The sequence below is a fragment of the Halichoerus grypus genome, chromosome X, assembly GCF_964656455.1.
Source record: "Halichoerus grypus chromosome X, mHalGry1.hap1.1, whole genome shotgun sequence".
NCBI lineage: Eukaryota > Metazoa > Chordata > Mammalia > Carnivora > Phocidae > Halichoerus > Halichoerus grypus.
The window spans coordinates 81,354,177-81,376,957 of NC_135727.1; the positions used below are offsets into that span (position 1 = coordinate 81,354,177).

At 38.7% G+C, this 22,781-nt stretch overlaps 1 protein-coding gene across 1 annotated transcript in view; it reads left to right on the forward strand.

The window, feature by feature from the left end:
* MTMR8 (myotubularin related protein 8) overlaps positions 1–22,781 on the forward strand; it is a 149,077-nt gene that overhangs the window by 100,973 nt on the left and 25,323 nt on the right.

Genomic DNA, 22,781 nt, shown 5'->3' on the forward strand with positions numbered 1-22,781 from the left:
ATTTTTTAATTTTATTTTATTATGTTATGTTAATCAAGACAAAATACATCATTAGGTTTTTTTTTTTTATTATTATGTTATGTTAATCACCATACATTACATCATTAGTTTCTGATGTGATGATCCACGATTCATTGTTTTGGTGTAATACACAATGCTTCATGCAGTACGTGCCCCCCTTAACACCCATCACCAGGCTAACCCATTCTCCTATGCCCCTCCCCTCTAAAACCCTCAGTTTGTTTCTCAGAGTCCATAGTCTCTCATGGTTCACCTCTCCCTCCATTTTCCCCCCATTCATTTTTCCCTTCCTTCTCCTAATGTCCTCCATGCTATTCCTTATGTTCCACAAATAAGTGAAACCAGATAATAATTGACTTTCTCTGCTTGCCTTATTTCACTTAGCATAATCTCCTCCAGTCTCATCCATGTTGATGTAAAAGTTGGGTATTCATCCTTTCTGATGGCTGAGTATTATTCCATTGTATATATGGACCACATCTTCTTTTTTTTTTTTTTTTTTTAAAGATTTTATTTATTTATTTGAGAGAGAGAGCACATGAGAGGGGGAGGGTCAGAGGGAGAAGCAGACTCCCCGCTGAGCAGGGAGCCCGATGCGGGACTCGATCCCAGGACTCCAGGACCATGACCTGAGCCGAAGGCAGTGGCTTAACCAACTGAGCCACCCAGGCGCCCCAAGGACCACATCTTCTTTATCCATTCATCTGTTGAAGGGCATCTCGGCTCTTTCCACAGTTTGGCTATTGTGGAAATTCCTGCTATGAAAATTGGGGTGCGTATGGCCCTTCTTGTCACTATATCTGTGACTTTGGGGTAAATACCCAGTAGTGCAATTGCTGGGTCATAGGGTAGCTCTATATTTAATTTATTGAGGCACCTCCACACTGTTTTCCAAAGATGCTGTACCAACTTGCATTCCCACCAACAGTGTAAGAGGGTTCCCCTTTCTCCACAACCTCTCCAACATTTGTTGATTTTTGCCTTGTCAATTTTTGCCATTCTAACTGGTGTAAGGTGGTATCTCAATGTGGTTTTGATTTGGATTTCCCTGATGGCTAATGATGATGAACATTTTTTTCATGTGTCTGTTAACCATTTGTATGTCTTCTTTGGAGAAGTGTCTGTTCATGTCTTCTGCCCATTTTTTGACTTGATTATTTGTTTTTTGGGTTTTGAGTTTGGGAAGCTCTTTATAGACCTTGGATACCAGCCCTTTATCTGTAGTGTCATTTGCAAATATCTTCTCCCATTCTGTGGGTTGCCTCTTTGTTTTGTTGACTGTTTCCTTTGCTGTGCAGAAGCTTTTGATCTTGATGAAGTCCCAAAAGTTCTTTTTTGCTTTTGTTTCACTAGCTTTTGGAGATGTACCTTGAAAGAAGTTGCTGTGGCCCATGTCAAAGAGGTTACTGCAAAAGTTCTGCTATAGGATTTTGATGGATTCCTGTCTCACATTCAGGTCTTTCTTCCATTTTGAGTTTATATGTGTATGGTATTAGAGAATTTTCGAGTTTCATTCTTCTGTAATAGCTGTCCAGTTTTCCCAGCACCATTTATTGAAGAGACTGTCTTTTTTCCATTGAATATTTTTTCCTGCTTTCTTGAAGATTATTTGACCATAGAGTTGGGGGTCTATATCTGGGCTCTCTATTCTGTTCCATTGATCTATATGTCTGTTTTTGTGCCAGTAGTATGCTGTCTTTGTGATCACTGCTTTGTAATATAGCTTGAAATGAGGCAACATGATGCCCCCAGCTTTGTTTTTCTTTTTCAACATTTCCTTTGTGATTCAGGGTCTTTCCTGATTCCATACAAATTTTAGGATTGTTTGTTCCAGGACTTTGAAAAATTTCATTGGAATTTTGATCGGGATGGCATTGAAGATATAGATTGCTCTGGGTAGGATAGACATTTTAACTATGTTCATTCTTCTGATCCATGAGCATGGAATATTTTTCCATCTTTTTCTGTCTTCTTCAATTTCATTCATGAGTGTTCTGTAGTTCCTAGAGTATAGATGCTTTACCTCTTTGGTTAGGTTTATTCCAAGGTATCTTATGGTTTTGGTGCTTTTGTAAATATAATCATTTCTGTAATTGCTCTTTCCACAGTTGCATTGTTAGTGTATAAGAAAGCAACTTTTCTGTGCATTCACTTTGTATCCTGCTGCATTATTGAATTGCTGTATGACTTCTAGTAATTTGGGGGTCGAGTCTTTTGGGTTTTCCACATAAACTATCATGTCATCTGCGAAGAGAGTTTGACTTCTTCTTTGCCAATTTGAATACCCTTATTTCTTTTTGTTGTCTGATTGCTGTTGCTAGGACTTCTAGTACTATGTTGAACAATAGTGGTGAGAGTGGACATGCTTGACATGTTCCTGATCTTAACGTAAAGACTCTCAGCTTTTCCCCATCGACGATGATATTTGCTGTGGGTTTTTCATAGATGGATTTTATGAACTTGAGGAACGTTCCCTCTATCCCTATACTGTGAAGTGTTTTAATCAGGAAAGGATGCTGTATTTTGTCAGATGTGTTTTCTGCATCAATTGAGAGGACCATATGGCTCTTCTCTCTCCTCTTATTAATGTGTTCTATCACATTAATTGATTTGCAAATGTTGAACAACCCTTGAATTCCGGGGATAAATCCCACTTGGTCGTGGTGGATGATCCTTTTAATGTATTGTTGGATTCTATTAGCTAGGATTTTATCGAGAACTGGAATGCATATTCATCAGGGATATTGGTCTAAAATTCTTCTTTTTGATGGGGTGTTTGCCTGGTTTGGGAATTAAGGTAATGCTGGCCTCATAGAATGAGTCTGGAAGCTTTCCTTCTGTTTCTTTTTGGAAACCACTTCAGGAGAATAGGTATTATTTCTTCTTTGAATGTTTGGTAGCATTCCCCAGGGAATCCATCAGGCCCTGGACTCTTGTTTTTTGGGAGGTTTTTGATCACTGCTTCAATCTCCTTACTGGTTATTGGCCTATTCAGGTTGTCAGTGTCTTCATGCTTCAGACTTGGTAGTTTATAGGTTTCCAGGAAGGCTTACATTTCTTCCATGTTGCTTAATTTATTGGCATATAGTTGTTGATAATAATTTCTAATAATTGTTTCTATTTCCTTGGTGTTAGCCATGATCTCTCCCCTTTCATTCATAATTTTATTAATTTGGGTCCTTTCTCTTTTCTTTTGGATAAGTCTGGCCAGTGGTTTATCGATCTTACTAATTCTTTCAAAGAACTAGCTTCTAGTTTTGTTGATCTGATCTACTGTATTTCTCGTTTCTAGTTCATTGATCTCTGCACTAATCTTCATTATTTCATTTCTAATGCATGGCAGAGGAAATGTTTGTTGCTTTTTCTCTAATTCTTTAAGGTGTAAAGTTAGATGGTGAATTCGGGATTTTTCTTTTCTTTTCTTTTTCTTTTTCTTTTTTTTTGAGTGAGGCTTGAGTGGCTATGTATTTCCACCTTGGGACTGCCTTTGCAGTATCCCATCAGTTTGGGACTGATGTGTTTTCGTTCTCATTGGTTTCCATGAATTGTTTAAGTTCTTCTTTGATTTCTGGTTGATCCAAACATTCTTGAGCAGGATGGTCTTTAGCTTTCAAGTGTTTGAATTTCTTCCAAATCTATTCTTGTGTTTGAGTTCCAGTTTTAAAGCATTATGGTCTGAGAATATGCAGGGAATAATCTCAATCTTTTGATATTGGTTGAGACCTGATTTGTGACCCAGTATGTGGTCTATTCTGGAGAAAGTTCCCCGTGCACTCGAGAAGAATGAGTATTCTGTTGTTTTAGGGTGGAATGTTCTGTATATATCTATGAGGTCCATCTGGTCTAGTGTGTCATTCAAAGCTCTAGTTTCTTTGTTGATTTTCTGCTTAGATGATCTGTCTATTGTTGAGAGTGGAGTATTGAGGTCTCCTACAAATAACAGATTGTTATCCATATGACTCTTTATTTTGGTTAACAGGTAGCATAAGTAGTTGTCTGCTCCCATGTTGGGGGCATAGATATTTACAATTGTTAGATCTTCTTGTTGGATAGACCCTTTATGAATGATATAGTGTCCTTCTGTGTCTCTAACTACAGTCTTAAGCTTATAATCTAATTTGTCTCTATAAGAATTGCTACCCCAGCTTTCTTTTGAGGTCTGTTGGCATGGAAGATGGAACTCCATCCCTTCACTTTCAGTCTGGATGTATGTTTAGGTTCAAAATGAGTCTCTTATAGTGAGATATAGGAATATATGGATGGGTCCTGTCTTTTTATCCAATCTGCAACCCTGTACCGTTTTATGGGAGCATTTAGGCTGTTCACGTTTTGAGTGATTATTGAAAGATATGAATTAATTGTCATCATGTTGCCTTTGAAGACCTTGTTTTTATAGATTGTCCCTGTAAATTTCTGTTCTTTATCACTCTTGGGGTCTTTCTCCTTTTATAGAAACCCCCTTAATATTTCTTGCAAGGCCAGTTTACTGGTCACATATTCTTTCAGTTTCTGCCAGTCTTGGAGGCTCTGCATCTCTCCACCCATTCTAAATGACAGCCGTGCCAGATAAAGTATTCTTGGCTGCATGTTATTCTCATTTAGTACCCTGAATATGTCTTGCCAGGCCTTTCTGGCTTTCCAGTCTCTGTGGATAGATCTGATGTTATTCTGATGTTCCTCCCTCTGTACGTAAGGAATCTCTTCCCTCTAACTGCCCTTAAGATGGTTTCCTTGGTTCTAAGATTTGTGAGTTGTACTATTACATGTCGGGGCCTTGGCCTGTTTTCCTTGATCTTGGGAGGGGTCCTCTCTGCCTCTAGAACACAAATGTTTGTTTCATTCCCCTTAGATGGTGAATTCGGGATTTTTCTTTTCTTTTCTTTTTCTTTTTCTTTTTTTTTTTTTTTTTTTGAGTGAGGCTTGAGTGGCTATGTATTAGGGAAGTTTTCAGCTACGATTTGCTCAAAAATATCTTTTAATCCTCTCTTTCTCTCCACCCCCTCAGCGATCCCAGCATTTCTGACATTGGAACATTTCATGGTGTCACTTATTTCTTTGATTCTGTTTTCATGGATTTTGAGTTGTTTTTCCCTGGCTTCCTCTTTATCCTTCTTTTCTATCAATTGGTTCTGGATCACTCTTTTGTTCTTCTGCCTCACTTATCCTAGCTGTTAGATTAGGTTAGATTGGATCTCATTGATAGCATTTTTAGTTTGTGCCAGTTCAGCTTTCATTTCTGCCCCTACAGACTCTATTTTGCCATTAATCGATCTCTCCATTGTAGCTATTGTCTTCACAACTCCTACCCTGAATTCCATTTCTGGCATCTCGGTTATATCTGTATCCATTTGTAAATCTGTGGCAGAAGTCACAGTCTCTTAGTCTTTCCTATTTTGGGGATTCCTCCTCCTAGTCATTCTGTTGAGGGGTGGTTGAGGGAATGTACAGAGTCCAAATTATTGACCACAACCCAAGCAAGATGCACCTGTTTTATAGGGACCTTAGGGTTGTTGGCCTCTTGTTCTCCCAGCCTGTCTTCTGGGGGAGGGGCCTGCCACGCTGTTACTCAGGCAACCCTGTTTGGGCAGAGTTGCCATGCCCCCTGTGGGGGCAGGATGGGCTTAGGGAAAACTGCTTTTTGGGGGCTTTTGTTCTCTTTCGGCTTTCCCTGTGACTTTCTCCGTTTCTTCCAAGAGTCAGAGCAGAAGAGATCGATTCCAACCCTCTGCCTCAGAGCAGAGAGATCGCAGTCTGTTCTTTAGTGAGCTTTCCAGGCCACACTATCTCCATTTCTGTCTGTGCTACTATAAATTGCATTTTCCTGGGATGTGCGCCCCTTAGCACGGCTCCCAGTCCTTGCCTCCAGGTTGAGGCATGCGGACACGTCTGTGCCCTTTGTGCTTCTAAAACCTCCAGCCGCCCTCAGTTTGCACGTGGGACTCCGCTGCTCCAGGTTTCAGTCCAGGGGGCTGCCGTAAAGTCCTTTCCCTGCTGCTACTGGTCTGCGAGTCTGTGCCCCATCCCCCTCGAGGGAGGCTTTCCCTCACCAGGGGTGCAGGATCCCATTGGCTCCCTCCCCCTTCCATTTATCTCCAATATGTGCCCATGGAGTCACAGCTTCCCGCTTCATACCTCGAAACCAACTGCCCATGATATTTGTTTATAGAGATCCAACTCTATCTTCTTACATCTCAGGCTGATTTCGTGGGTGTTCAGAGTGGTCTTGTAGATACCCAGCTCAATTTAGCAGACCAGTTGGTATAGTGTCTCCTACTCCTCTGCCATCTTTTCCTCCCATTTATATACTTTTATATAATTAATAAATTTATGTAAATATATATTTAAAGACTATAAATGTATTATATAATATACATAAAACATAAATAATATATTTTTATTTTTTGCCTATGAAGCCAATAATTAAATATTAGTTAAATACATTATTTATATATTTTATATATATTATATAATACATTTATTATGTAATTTATATATATTTATTGTTTATGTATTATACTTATTATATACCATTCATATATAATATATATTTATATATTATTTACTAAGTTTTACTATATTCCCTCTAGACATACTTTCTTGAGTTTTTATCATGAATGGATGTTATACTATGTTTAAATGCTTTTTCTGTATCTATTAAGATGATTTATGGTTTTAATCTTTTCTCTTGTTAAGGTGATGGCTCACATTGATTTATTTGAGAATATTGAATACACTTTCATTCCTGGAATCAATCCCACTTGATTGTGGTGGTTGATTTTTTTAATGTATTGTTGTATTCAGTTTGCTAATATTGATATTATAGATATAGATATTGGCTTGTAGTATTCTTTTTTTGTACTGTCTTTATCTGGTTTTGGTATCATGGTAAGTTGACCTTGTAGAATGAATTTGGAAGATTTCCTTTCTCTTCTATTTTTGAAATAGTTTGAGAAGAATAGGTATTATCTCTTCTTTAAATGTTAGGTTGAATTCCCCTATGAAGCCATCTGGCCCTGGACCTTTGTTTGTTGGGTGTTTTTTGATTTCTGATTCAACTTCATTGCTAGTCTTAGGTCTTTTCAAATTTGCTGTTTCTTCCTGATTCAGTTTTGTACAGATACGTTTCTAGGAATTCATCTCTTTCTTCTAGCTTGTCCAATCTGTTGGCACATAATTTTGCATTATATTCTCCTATAATCCTTTCTATTTCTGTGGTGTTGGTTATTATTTTCTCCTTCATTTCTGATTTTATTTGAGTCTCCTCTTTTTTGTGATGAGTCTGGCTAAAGGTTTATCCATTTTGTTAATCTCTTCAAGGAAACAGCTCCTGGTTTCATTGATCTGTTCTATTGTTTTTTAAGTCTCTATTTCTTTTATTTCTGCTATAATCTTTATTATTTCCTTTATCCTAATGGCTTTTGGGGTTTTTTGTTCTTTTTCTAGCTCCTTTAGGTATTAGAGTAGTTTGTTTATTGGAGATTTTTCTTGCTTCATGAGATAGGCTGCATTGCTATGATCTTCTCTCTTAAAACAGCTTTTGTTTCAGGCTAAAGGTTTTGGATAATTGCATTTTCATTTGTCTCCATGTATTTCTTTTTTTAATTTTCTCTTTGACCCTTTTGCCATTTAGGAGCACATTATTTAGCCTCTGTGCATTTGTGTTCTTACAGATTTTTCCTTCTGATTGATTTGTTTAATACCATCATGGTCAGAAAAAATGCATAATATGATTCCAGTTTTTTAAAATGTATTGAGACATCTTTTTTCTATTTAAAATCAATTAATTAACATATAGTGTATTACTAATTTCAGAGGTAGAGCTTAATGATTCATCAGTTGTATATAATACCCAGTGCTCATTCCATCAAGTGCCAATCACCCAATTACCCTATCTCCCCACCCATCTCCCCTCCAGCAGCCCTCAGTTTCCTATATTTAAGAGTCTCATGATTTGCCTCACTGTTTTTTTTTTAATTTTTTTATTGTTATGTGAATCCCCATACATTACATCATTAGTTTTAGATATAGTGTTCCATGATTTATTGTTTGTGCATAACACCCAGTGCTCCATGCAGAACGTGCCCTCCTCAATACCCATCACCAGGCTAACCCATCCTCCCACCCCCCTCCCCTCTAGAACCCTCAGTTTGTTTTTCAGAGTCCATCGTCTCTCATGGTTCATCTCCCCCTCCGATTTCCCCCCCTTCATTCTTCCCCTCCTGCTACATTCTTCTTCTTCTTTTTATCTTTCTTAACATATATGCTATTATTTGTTTCAGAGGTACAGATCTGAGATTCAACAGTCTTGCACAATTCACAGAGCTTACCAAAGCACATACCCTCCCCAGTGTCCATCACCCAGTCACCCCATCCCTCCCACCCCACCCCCCTCCAGCAACCCTCAGTTTGTTTCCTGAGATTAAGAATTCCTCATATCAGTGAGGTCATATGATACATGTCTTTCTCTCTTTGACTTATTTCGCTCAGCATAATACCCGCCAGTTCCATCCACGTCGTTGCAAATGGCAAGATCTCATTCCTTTTGATGGCTGCATAATATTCCATTGTATATATATATACCACATCTTCTTTATCCATTCATCTGTTGATGGACATCTGGGCTCTTTCCACAGTTTGGCTATTGTGGACATTGCTGCTATAAACATCGGGGTGCACATACCCTTTCGGGTCCCTACATTTGTATCTTTGGGGTAAATACCCAGTAGTGCAATTGCTGGATCATATGGTAGCTCTATTTTCAACTTTTTGAGGAACCTCCATACTGTTTTCCAGAGTGGCTGCACCAGCTTGCATTCCCACCAACAGTGTAGGAGGGTTCCCCTTTCTCCGCATCCCCGCCAACATCTGTCATTTCCTGACTTGTTAATTTTAGCCATTCTGACTGGTGTGAGGTGGTATCTCATTGAGGTTTTGATTTGGATTTCCCTGATGCCGAGCGATATTGAACACTTTTTCATGTGTCTGTTGGCCGTTTGGATGTCTTATTTGGAAAAATGTCTGTTCATATCTTCTGCCCATTTCTTGATTGGATTCTTTGTTCTTTTGGTGTTGAGTTTGATGAGTTCTTTATAGATTTTGGATACTAGCCCTTTATCTGATATGTCATTTGCAAATATCTTCTCCCATTCTGTCAGTTGTCTTTTGGTTTTGTTGACTGTTTCCTTTGCTTTGCAAAAGCTTTTTATCTTGATGAAGTCCCAATAGTTCATTTTTGCCCTTGCTTCCCTTGCCTTTGGCGATGTTTCTAGGAAGAAGTTGCTGCAGCTGAGGTCGAAGAGGTTGCTGCCTGTGTTCTCCTTTAGGATTTTGATGGACTCCAGTCTCACATTGAGGTCTTTCAACCATTTGGAGTCTATTTTTGTGTGTGGTGTAAGGAAATGGTCCAGTTTCATTCTTCTGCATGTGGCTGTCCAATTTTCCCAACACCATTTGTTGAAGAGACTGCCTTTTTTCCGTTGGACATTCTTTCCTGCTTTGTCAAAGATTAGTTGACCATATAGTTGAGGGTCCATTTCCGGGCTCTCTATTCTGTTCCATTGATCTATGTGTCTGTTTTTGTGCCAGTACCATACTGTCTTGATGATGACAGCTTTGTAGTAGAGCTGGAAGTCCGGAATTGTGATGCCGCCAGCTTTGCTTTTCTTTTTCAACATTCCTCTGGCTATGCGGGGTCTTTTCTGGTTCCATACAAATTTTAGGATTATTTGTTCCATTTCTTTGAAAAAAGTGGATGGTATTTTGATGGGGATTGCATTGAATGTGTAGATTGCTCTAGGTAGGATTGACATCTTCACAATATTTGTTCTTCCAATCCATGAGCATGGAACGTTTTTCCATTTCTTTGTGTCTTCCTCAATTTCTTTCATGAGTATTTTATAGTTTTCTGAGTACAGATCCTTTGCCTCTTTGGTTAGATTTATTCCTAGGTATCTTATGGTTTTGGGTGCAATTGTAAATGGGATCGACTCCTTAATTTCTCTTTCTTCAATCTTGTTGTTGGTGTATAGGAATGCCACTGACTTCTGTGCATTGATTTTATATCCTGCCACTTTACTGAATTCCTGTATGAGTTCTAGCAGTTTTGGGGTGGAGTCTTTGGGATTTTCCACATAAAGTATCATGTCATCTGCAAAGAGTGAGAGTTTGACTTCTTCTTTGCCAATTTGGATGCCTTTGATTTCTTTTTGTTGTCTGATTGCTGTGGCTAGGACTTCCAATACTATGTTGAATAGCAGTGGTGATAGTGGACATCCCTGCCGTGTTCCTGACCTTAGGGGGAAAGCTCTCAGTTTTTCCCCATTGAGAATGATATTCGCTGTAGGTTTTTCATAGATGGCTTTTATGATATTGAGGTATGTACCCTCTATGCCTATACTCTGAAGAGTTTTGATCAAGAAAGGATGCTGTACTTTGTCAAATGCTTTTTCTGCATCTATTGAGAGGATCATATGATTCTTGTTCATTCATTTGTTAATGTATTGTATCACGTTGATTGATTTGCGGATGTTGGACCAACCTTGCAGCCCAGGGATAAATCCCACTTGGTCGTGGTGAATAATCCTTTTAATGTACTGTTGGATCCTATTGGCTAGTATTTTGGTGAGAATTTTTGCATCCATGTTCATCAGGGATATTGGTCTGTAATTCTCCTTTTTGATGGGGTCTTTGTCTGGTTTTGGGATCAAGGTGATGCTGGCCTCATAAAATGAGTTTGGAAGTTTTCCTTCCATTTGTATTTTTTGGAACAGTTTCAGAAGGATAGATATTAATTCTTCTTGAAATGTTTGGTAGAATTCCCCTGGGAAGCCATCTGGCCCTGGGCTTTTGTGTTTTGGGAGATTTTTGATGACTGCTTCAATTTCCTTAGTGGTTATAGGTCTGTTCAGGTTTTCTATTTCTTCCTGGTTCAGTTTTGGTAGTTGATACATCTCTAGGAATGCATCCATTTCTTCCAGGTTATCTAATTTGCTGGCATAGAGTTGCTCATAATATGTTCTTATAATTGTTTGTATTTCTTTGGTGTTGGTTGTGATTTCTCCTCTTTCATTCATGATTTTGTTGATTTGGGTCATTTCTCTTTTCTTTTTGATAAGTCTGGCCAGGGGTTTATCAATCTTGTTAATTCTTTCAAAGAACCAGCTCCTAGTTTCATTGATCTGTTCTACTGTTCTTTTGGTTTCTATTTCATTGATTTCTGCTCTGATCTTTATTATTTCTCTTCTCCTGCTGGGTTTAGGCTTTATTTGCTGTTCTTTCTCCAGCTCCTTCAGGTGTAGGGTTAGGTTGTGTACTTGAGACCTTTCTTGTTTCTTGAGAAAGGCTTGTATTGCTATATACTTTCCTCTTAGGACTGCCTTTGCTGTATCCCAAAGATTTTGAATAGTTGTGTTTTCATTTTCATTGGTTTCCATGAATTTTTTTAATTCTTCTTTAATTTTCTGGTTGACCCATTCATTCTTCAGTAGGATGCTCTTTAGCCTCCATGTATTTGAGTTCTTTCCGACTTTCCTCTTGTGATTGAGTTCTAGTTTCAAAGCATTGTGGTCTGAAAATAGGCAGGGAATGATCCCAATCTTTTGGTACCGGTTGAGACCTGATTTATGACCTAGGATGTGATCTATTCTGGAGAATGTTCCATGGGCACTAGAGAAGAATGTGTATTCCATTGCTTTGGGATGGAATGTTCTGAATATGTCTGTGAAGTCCATTTGGTCCAGTGTGTCATTTAGTCTTTATTTCCTTGTTGATCTTTTGCTGAGACGATCTGTCCATTTCAGTGAGGGGGGTGTTAACGTTCCCCACTATTATTGTATTGTTGTCGATGTGTTTCTTTGCTTTTGTTATTAATTGCCTTATATAATTGGCTGCTCCCATGTTAGGGGCATAGATATTTACAATTGTTAGATCTTTTTGTTGGATAGACCCTTTAAGTAGGATATAGTGTCCTTCCTCATCTCTTATTACAGTCTTTGGTTTAAAATCTAATTTGTCTGATATAAGGATTGCCACCCCAGCTTTCTTTTGGTGCCCATTTGCATGGTAAATGGTTTTCCACCCCCTCACTTTCAATCTGGGGGTGTCTTTGGGTCTAAAATGAGTCTCTTGCAGACAGCATATCGATGGGTCTTGTTTTTTAATCCAATCTGATAGCCTGTGTCTTTTGATTGGGGCATTTAGCCCATTTACATTCAGGGTAACTATTGAAAGATAGGAATTTAGTGCCATTGTATTGCCTGTAAAGTGACTGTTACTGTATATTGTTTGTGTTCCTTTCTGGTCTATGTTGCTTTTAGGCTCTCTCTTTGCTTAGAGGACCCCTTTCAAGATTTCTTGTAGGGCTGGTTTCGTGTTTGCAAATTCCTTTAGTTTTTGTTTGAGCTGGAAGCTTTTTATCTCTCCTTCAATTTTCAATGACAGCCTAGCTGGATATAGTATTCTTGGCTGCATATTTTTCTCATTTAGTGCTCTGAATATGTCCTGCCAGTCCTTTCTGGCCTGCCAGGTCTCTGTGGATAAGTCTGTTGCCAATCTAATGTTTCTACCATTGTAGGTTACATATCTCTTCTCCCGAGCTGCTTTCAGGATTTTCTCTTTGTCTCTGAGACTCGTAAGTTTTACTATTAGATGTCGGGGTGTTGACCTATTTTTATTGATTTTGAGAGGGGTTCTCTGTGCTTCCTGGATTTTGATGCCTGTTTCCTTCCCCAAATTAGGGAAGTTCTCTGCTATAATTTGCTCCATTATACCTTCTGCCCCTCTCTCTCTTTCTTCTTCTTCTGGGATCCCAATTATTCTAATGTTGTTTCGTCTTATGGTATCGTTTATCTCTCGAATTCTGCCCTCGTGATCCAGTAGTTGTTTATCTCTCTTTTTCTCAGCTTCTTTATTTTCCATCATTTGGTCTTCTATCTCACTGATTCTTTCTTCTGCCTCATTTATCCTTGCAGTTAGTGCCCCCATATTTGATTGCACCTCATTAATAGCCTTTTTGATTTCTACTTGGTTAGATTTTAGTTCTTTTACTTCTCCAGAAAGGGTTTCTCTAATAACTTCCATGCTTTTTTCAAGCCCAGCTAGTATCTTTAAATTGATGATTCTGAACTCTAGATCTGACATCGTACTAATGTCCGTATTGACTAGGTCCCTGGCAGTCGGTACTGCCTCTTGTTCTTTTTGTTGAGGTGATTTTTTTCCGTCTTTTCATTTTCTTCCAGAAAGTGGTCACTTTTCTGTTCAGAGGGTTGTTGCTATTCTTTTCTTCGATCTCCTGTTGAGTTTGTAGGTGTTCAGAATGGTTTGATCCCTATCCAGCTGAATTCCTGAGAGGAGATGAAATCCAGGTCTCCTACTCCTCCGCCATCTTGCTCCACCCCCGCCTCACTCTGTTTTTATCTTATTTTATTTTTCCTTCCCTTCCCTATGTTCATCTGTTTTGTTTCTTAAATACATATAAGTGAAATCATATGATAATTGTCTTTCTCTGATTGACTTATTTTACTTAGCATAATACCCTCTAGTTCCAACCATGTTGATGCAAATGGTAAGATTTCATTCTTTCTGATGGCTGAGTAATAATATTCCATTGTATATATATACCCCATATTCTTTATCCATTCATCTGTCAATGGACATCTCAGCTCTTTCCATAGTTTGGCTATTGTGTACATTGCTGCTATAAACATTGGGGTGCAGGTGTCCCTTCAAATCACTTTTTTATCCTTTGGATAAATACCTAGTAGTGCAATTGCTGGGTCGTATGTTAGCTCTATTTTTAACTTTTTGAGGAACCTCCATTCTGTTTTCCAGAGTGGCCGTACCAGCTTACATTCCCACAATCGGTGTAAGAGGGTTCCCCTTTTTCTGCATCCTTGCAAACATCTGAAAAAATAAGTATTGAGACTTCTTTTGTAGTTGACATATGGTCTGCTCTGGACAAGATTCCACATACACTTGAAAACAATGTTTATTCCAAAACAAATGAGCATAGTGGGAAAAAGTGAGAGAGAGAAAGCAAACCAAGAAAGAGGCTCTTACCTATAAAACAAACATAGTTAAAAGAGGGGAGGTGGGTGGGGGAATGGGTTAATAGGTGATGGGAATTAAGGAGTGCATTTTTTTGGTGATGAGCACTGGGTGCTTTAGGGAAGTGTTGAATTACTAAATTTTACACCAAAAACTAATATGACACTGTATGTTAACTAACTGGAATTTAAATAAAAAGTTAAAATAAAAAGAATGTATGTTCTGCTGTTTTGGATGGAATGTTCTGAATATATCTGTTGGGTCCATCTGGTTCAATGTGTCATTCGAAGCCACTGTTTACTTTTGACTTTTCTGTGTAGTGTTAAAGTACCCTGCTATTACTGTATTACTGTCAATTTCTTCTTTTATGTGTGTTAATAGTTGCTTTTTGTATTTTGGTGCTTGCATGTTAGCTGCATAAACATTTTGCATTTTTATTGTACCCTCTTGTTGGATTATTCCCTTTATTATTATGTAGTATCCTTCTTTGTCTCTTATTACACTCTTTATTTTAAAGTTTATTTTGTCTGATACTATTGCTATCTCAGATTTCTTTTAACTTCCATTTGCATGGTAAATGTTTTTCCATCCATTCACTTTCAATCTGCATGTGTCTTTAGGTCTGAATCGAGTCTCTTGTAGGCAGCATATAGATGGGTCTTGTTTTTTTATACATTCAGTTACCTTAGGTCTTTTGACTGGAGCATTTTGTATATTTATATTCAAAGTAATGATTGATAGATATGTAGTTATTACCATTTTGTTACATGTTTTATGGTTGTTTTGTAGTTTTTCTCTGTTCCTTTATTATCTTCCCTTATGGTTTGACGACTTTCTTTATTGATGTGCTTGGATTTCTTTTTCTTTATTTTCTTGTGTATCTCTTGCAGGCTTTTTTTTAAATTAACATATAATGTATTATTTGTTTCAGGGGTACAGGTCTGTGATTCATCAGTCTTACACAATTCACAGTGCTCACCATATGTACATACCCTCCCTAATGTCCATCCCCCAGCCACCCCATCCCTCCCACCCCCCTCCACTCCAGCAATCCTCAGTATGTTTCCAGAGATTAAGAGTCTCTTATGGTTTTTCTCCCTCTCTGGTTTCGTCTTGTTTCATTTTTCCCTCCCTTCCCCTATGACCCTCTGCATTGTTTCTTAAATTCCTCATATCAGTGAGATCATATGATACTTGTCATTCTCTAATTGACTTATTTCGCTTAGCATAATACCCTCTAGTTACATGTATGTCATTGCAAATGGCAATATTTCATTTTTTCTGATGGCTGCATAATATTCCATGTATATATATATACCACATCTTCTTTATCCATTCATCTGTCAGTGGACATCTAGGCTCTTTCCATACTTTGGCTATTGTGGACATTGTTGCTATAAACATTGGGGTGCACGTGCCCCGTTGGACACTACTTTTGTATCTTTGTGATAAATACTCAGTAGTGCAATTACTGGGTCGTAAGGTAGCTTTATTTTCAACTTTTTGAGGAAACTTCATACTGTTTTCCAGAGTGACTGCACGAGCTTGCATTCCCACCAACAGTGTAAAAGGGTTCCCCTTTCTCCGCATCCTTGCCAACATCTTTTGTTTCCTGACTTGTTCATTTTAGCCATTCTGACGGGTGTGAAGTGGTATCTCACTGAGGTTTTGATTTGTATTTCCTTGATACCACCTGATATGGAGCAAGTTTTCATGTGTCTGTTGACCATTTGGATGTCTTCATTGCAGAAATGTCTGTTCATGTCTTCTCCCCATTTCTTGATTGGATTATTTGTTCTTTGTGTGTTGAGTTTGATAGGTTCTGTATAGATTTTGGAACTAGCCCTTTATCTGATATGTCATTTGCAAATATCTTCTCCCATTCTGTTGGTTGTCTTTTAGTTTTGTTGACTGTTTCCTTTGCTGTGCAAAAGCTTTTCCACCCCCTCACTTACAATCTGGAGGTGTCTTTGGGTCTAAAATGAGTCTCTTGCAGACAGCACATCAATGTGTCTTGTTTTTTAATCCAATCTGATAGCCTGTGTCTTTTGATTGGGGCATTTAGCCCATTTACATTTGGGCTAAGTATTGAAATATGTGAATTTAGTGCCATTGTATTGCCTGTAAGGTTACTGATACTGTATATTGTCTCTGTTCCTTTCTGGTCTATGTTACTTTTAGCTTCTCTCTTTGCTTAGAAGACCCCTTTCAATATTTCTTGTAGGGCTGGTTTGGTGTTCACAAATTCTTTTAGTTTTTGTTTATCCTGGAAGCTTTTTATCTCTCCTTCTATTTTCAATGACAGCCTAGCTGGATAGAGTATTCTTGGCTGCAGATTTTTCGCATTTAGTGCCCTGAATATATGATGCCAGTCCTTTCTGGCGTGCCAGGTCTCTGTGGATAAGTCTGGTGCCAATCTAATGTTTCTACCATTGTAGGTTACCAACCTCTTGTCCAGAGCTGCTTTCAGGATTTTCTCTTTGTCTCTAGACTTATAAGTTTTATTATTAGATGTTGGGGTGTTGACCTATTTTTATTGATTTTGAGGTGGGTTCTCTCTGCCTCCTGGATTTTGATGCCTGTTTCCTTCCCCAAATTAGGGAAGTTCTCTGCTATAATTTGCTCCAATATACCTTCTGCCCCTCTCTCTCTTTCTTCTTCTTCTGGGATCCCAATTATTCTAATACTGTTTCATCTTTTGGTACCACTTATCTCTCGAATTTTCCCTGCGTGATCCAGTAGTTGTTTATCTTTTTCTCAGCTTGTTTATTCTCCATCATTTGGTCTTCTATATCACTAATTTACTCTTCTGCCTCATTTATCGTAGCAGTTAGAGCCTCCATTTTTTATTGCACCTCATTAATAGCCTTTTTGATTTCGAATTGGTTAGATTTTAGTTCTTTTATTTCTCCAGAAAGGGATTCTCTAGTATCTTCTATGTTTTTTTTTCAAGCCCAGCTAGTATCTTTATAATCATTTCTCTGAACTCTAGTTCTGACATCTATCTAATGTCCATATAGATTATGTCCCTTGCAGTCAGTACTGCCTCTTGTCCTTTTATTTGAGGTGAGTTTTTCCATCTTGTTATTTTGCCAGAGAAGAATAGTTGAATGAGAGAACAAAATGGTAAAATGGTAACAACGACCCCAGAAAAATATACACTAAACAAATCAGAAGAGACCCAAAACTGAGGGGAAAAGAAAGGGGAGAAATTAAAAAAAAAGAATATGATCAGGCTGGTGAATAGAACAGAGCCACACACTAGATTATGGGTGTATGTTGGTCTGTTAGGAGGAACTGCCTCCCAAAATTTTAAAGAAACACACACACACACACACACAAATAAGGGTAAATACGATGAAGGGATGGAATATGACTGTAAAGATGAAAATTTAAAAAGATTTTTAAAAAGGAATTGATAAGAAAAGAATTTGGTTGAAAAAAGAAAGAAAAAGTAAATTTAAAAAAAAGAAAAAAAAAGAGAACGTGATCAGGCGGGAGACTAGAACAAAGCCATACACTTGATTTAGGGTATATTTTGGTCTGTTAGAAGAAATTGTATCCCAGAATTTTAAAGAAAGAAAAAAATATATATACAAAAAAATAAGGTTAAATACAATGAAGGGATAAAATATGACTGCAAACATGAAAATTAAAAAAAGATTTTATTTTATTTTTTAAGATTTATTTATTTATTTGAGAGAGCGAGAATGAGAGAGAGAGTACATGAGAAGGGGGAGGGTTAGAGGGAGAAGCAGTCTCCTCGCCGAGCAGGGAGCCCAATGCAGGACTTGATCCAGAGACTCCAGGATCATGATCCGAGCCAAAGGCAGTCGCTGAACCAACTGAGCCACCCAGGCGCCCCTTAAAAAAGATTTTAAAAAGGAATTGATATTGTTTGGAAAAGGGAAGAAAAATTCAACTAAAAAAATAGAAAAAGAATAAAATAAAGAAAATTTTAAAAATTAACTTTGAAAGACTAAAGAATCATGGGAAAAAAGCCATGAATTCTATGTGCTGTATTCCCCTACTGCTGGAGTTTTGCAGTTCTCATTGATTAGTAAACATGGTCTTGGCTGGATGTTCTTGCTAATCTTCTGAGGGAGGGGCCTGTTGCAGTGATTCTCAAATGTCTTTGCCTGAGGCGGAATTGCCCTGCCCTTGCCAGGGGCCAGCATAAGTAATCTGCTCCGGTTTGCTCTGGGTAGCTTTGGTTCCCTGAAAGCTTTTCATACAGCTTTGGAGGACAAGAATGAAAATGGCAGCCTCCCAATCTCTGGTCCTGGAGGAGCTGAGAGCTTGGGTCACCACTCCTGAGTGAGCTCTCAGAGAAAGCAGTCAATTACTCCTGTCTCCCTGGACTCCAGCCACACTCCGTGCACACCTGGCCTGTTACTGAGCATTTCTGTCTCTGGTACATGACCCCATTTGGAGTCTTCAAGCCCAGCAGATTCCTGCAGTGCACTCCTGTGCTGCCCCTCCCGGGGGAGGAAAGGGAGTCTCCCCAGATCTGTTGCTTGTTGGTCCCTGCTCAAAGAGTAGTGGCCCGATTGTGCTGCAGATCACAGTTTATGGCAACCCTGATCTGTGATCCCACTCTGCAGCTGCTTCTATCCTCCAATACCTGGGAGTTCTGCCACACTCAGGCACCCCTGGTCTTTCTGTGACCCCAAGGGTCCTGAGACCACACTGTCCCAGCAAGGGTTCCACCCCCCACTTAGCCACTGGAGCGACGTCCCTCAGCAGAGCAGACTTCTGAAAGTTCTGATTTTGTGCTCCACTGTTTTATCACTTGCTGGTAGCCAGCTGATGGAGGCTCCCTATCCCCGAGTTCTATCTTCCCAAATATTGCCTCAGATTCACTTCTTTGCACGTTCTACCTTCCAGAAAGTGGTCACTTTTGTGTTCATAGAATTGCTGCTATTCTTTTCTTTGATCTCCTGTTGAATTTGTAGGTATTCTGAATGGTTTGATAACTATCTAGGTGAATTCCTGGGACTAGACGAAATTTAGGTCTCCTACTCCTCTGCCATGTTGCTCCACTCCCCCCAGATATTTTCTAATTTCCCTTTTCATTTTCTGTGAACTTTTTAATTAAACTTAACAATAAAAATGGGTAAAACAATGGTCATTTGGGGATATCTTGAGTAAGAATATCAATACCATCTCTTGGTCTTTAGACTCTCAGCTTCTCTAACTTCTTACCATACATTGGGAATAAAAATAAAACAAAACCTAAAGAAATAGATCAGTAGGTTTTGCTGCCTTCTCAATGAGGCTTTTAATGTAAAAATTATTAACTCCTCAGTTCGTTACGCTAATGTTTTCTCTGGAAACATTTCAAACTCATAATGGAATATTTTGAGGGTTTTTTTCTCTTATTGAAGTATAATTAACATACAGTGTTATAGTACTTTCAGTTGTACAATATAATGATTTGACAATTCTATATATTGCTCAGTGCTCATCAAGATAAGTGTACCCTTAAATGGTTAAGATGGTGGAGTAATAGGGGGATCCTGAACTTGCCTTGTCCTTTGAACACAGCAAGGTCAACTTCCAGCTATTTTTGAACAACTAGGAATATGATCTGAACATTAAGAAAACAATCTGCACAATTGGAGGGAGAGAACATGGCAGATGAAAGGTTTGGAGTCGTGAATTGGGGGAGAGGAAAACAGCATGGCCGCAAGGACAAGGGAACCCGTTTCCCGAAGCAACATCAGGGAGAGGGAGAAAGTGGAAGAGAGCACAGCAGGTAGGGATTGCACAATAAGCCTCAGTGAGGAGATCCCCTGGGTCACACAGAGAGAGATCGCCCCCCTTCCTGGAATGCATTTAAAAGAGCATATCTTGCCTCTCCAAGGACAAAAGGCCAGCCAGGAGCTATTGAGTGGTGCTCAAAAACAGGGTCAGAAATGTGCACAGAGGGCAGAAAACCTTTTAACAACTTTTCCCTGTGAGCCACAATAGGCTTAAACTTCTGTGTGCACACAGAACAGCTGCTTTTCTGCAGCAAACTGAGCAGAGAGCAGAGACAGGAGCAGGTTGCTGATGACCTGGTCTCCACTTTTTGCTGTAGGTTCAAACCCTTGTGACTGTTTTTCTGGCACAGAATGGAGTAGGGGACTGAGTAGCATGCAGAAGACTGATAACCTAGTTCCAGCTTTCTGCTGACCACTACTATAAACTCTAGCCTCTGCACATGCACTATGTTACTGCTTTTGGGGGACAGGACAATGCTGGGCTTGCTGTAAGGGTCTCCTCCAGGGGAGGGGAGCTGGTTCCACACCTTTCCAGGCCCTTTAAAACGAGTTTTGAATACCAGCCACTGGCCAAAGAGAAAATATGCGAGATCTGTGGGTCCAGGCACACCAATGGCCCAGGCACAAACGGGTTAAGGGCAGGGAACTGATGAAAGCCCAGGACACAGGATATTTTTCACTCTTCTGAGAGAGCCTCCAGAACAGTGGTTGCCCCGAGATCCTTTCCCTAGGGACAAGAGGGCACGGTGACACCATATTCCTCTGCTTTCAGCACCCCTTCCTCTCTGCCACCCACTAGCACAGTTGGACTTCAGAGAGACACACAGTGCCTTTAGTGGAGGCTGGTGTCCCCTACACTAATACTCACCCCCCTGTGCCTGGCAGGGGCATCTTTACAAGGGCAAGTCAGCTTGTAAGCCAGCCCAGCAAGCCTCTCCCTCAGAAGACCAACACAGGCCCCTGCATCTACCAAGTCTACTGATTAAATAACACTCCACAACATGAGCTTCCAGTGGAAATAGGACCAGGCTTGCTTCTTTTTTTTTCTTTTTTCTTAATTTTTTAAATTTTCAAATTTTTTCTCTATTATTTTTTATTCTTTATCTTCTATTATATATATATATATATATTTTTTTTTTCTTTTCTCATCATCTTTATTTTAAAATCAGGCTTATAATAATTTTTTGTTCAATTGTTCATTTGTTTGTTTCCTTCTCTTATTTTTTCAGATCATGCTTCTTATTTTTTCCCCTTTCATCTTTCTCTACTCTTTTTTTTCTTCTTCTTTTTTTCTTTAGAATAAGGCTTATAGTTTTTTGTTTTTCTGTTTGCATTTTTGTTCCTTTTCCTTTTCTCTTTTCTTGGATCAGGCTTTTTTTTCTTTTTGTTGTTGTTTCTTTTTTTTTTTTTACAGGCTTATCTTGACAAATTACACTTACTAAAAGGTGCAACACTCCCTACTATAACCAAGGAGGAATACTGTAGAGGAAGGTCCAGTGGAAAGAGCAACCAAAATGCAACAGCAGAGTGTACACAGCTTACAACAGAAACACTTTCTGAAGTTGTTGTTGTTGTTTTTATGTTGTTTTCATTGTTTTTTTATTTATTATTTCTTCCTTTCTTTTCTGGACAGAATGACGAGACAGAGAAATTCACCCCAAAAGAAAGAACAGGAGGTAGTATTCACTGCCAGGGATTTAATCAATACAGATATAAGATGTCTGACCTAGAATATAAAACAACTACTTGGGCTTGAGACATCAGCACAAGTTGGGCTTGAGAAAAACATAGAAGACACTAGAGAATCCCTTACTGTAGAAACAAACAAACAACACCTAAAATCTAGTCAGATTGACATTAAAAATATTATTACGGAGATGCAGTCCCAAATGGAGGCTAAAACATGAGAGTGAACAAGGCAGAAGAGTCAGTGATATAAAAGATAAAATGATGGAAAATAAGGACGCTGAAAGAAAAAGAGAAGAAAACTAGTAGATCACAAAGGGAAACTAAGAGAACTCTGCAATAAAGCAAAATAATATCTGGATAATAGGAGCCCCAGAAGATGAATAGCAGGAGAGAGGGGCAGAAAGATTATTTGAACAAATTATATGTAAGAACTTCCCTAATCTGGGGGAGGAAACAGGCATCCAAGTCCAGGAGGTGCAGAGAACCTTCTTCAAAATCAATAAAAATAGGTCAACACCTCCATATATAACAGTGAAGCTTGACTGTTTCAAAGATAAAGAGAAAATCCTGAAAGCAGCTGAGGAGAAGAGGTCCTTAAACTACAAAGGTAGACACATAAGGCTGGCAGACCTGTCCACAGAGACCTAATGGGCCAGAAAGGACTGGCATGGTATATTCAAGTGCTAAATGGGAAAAAATATGCAGCCAAGAATACTTTATTCAGCAAGGCTGTCATTCAGAATAGAAGGAGAGATAAAGTTTCCAGAACAAACAAAAACTAAAGGAATTTATGAACACTAAACCAGCCCTGCAGGATGTATTAAAGGGGATTCTTTCAGCAAATATAGAGCCCCAAAGTAACAAAGACCAGAAAGGAACAGAGACAATCATCAGGAACAGCTAGTTTACAGGTAAAACGATGTCACTCAATTCATATATTTCAATAATTACTCTGAATGTAAATGGACTCAGTGCTCCAATCAAAACACAAAGGTTATCAGAATGGATAAAACACACGACCTATCAATATGCTGCTTACAAGAGACTTGTTTTAGACCTAAAGACACCTCCAGATTGAAAGTTAGTGGTTGGAGAACCATTTATCATGCCAATGGAAATCAAAAGATAGCTGGAGTAGCCATCTTTATGTCAGACAAACTAGATTTTAAGCCAAAGACTTTAAGGAGAAATAGAGAAGGACACTATATCATAATAGAAGTGCCTATCCAACAAGAAGATCTATCAATTGTAAATATTTATGCC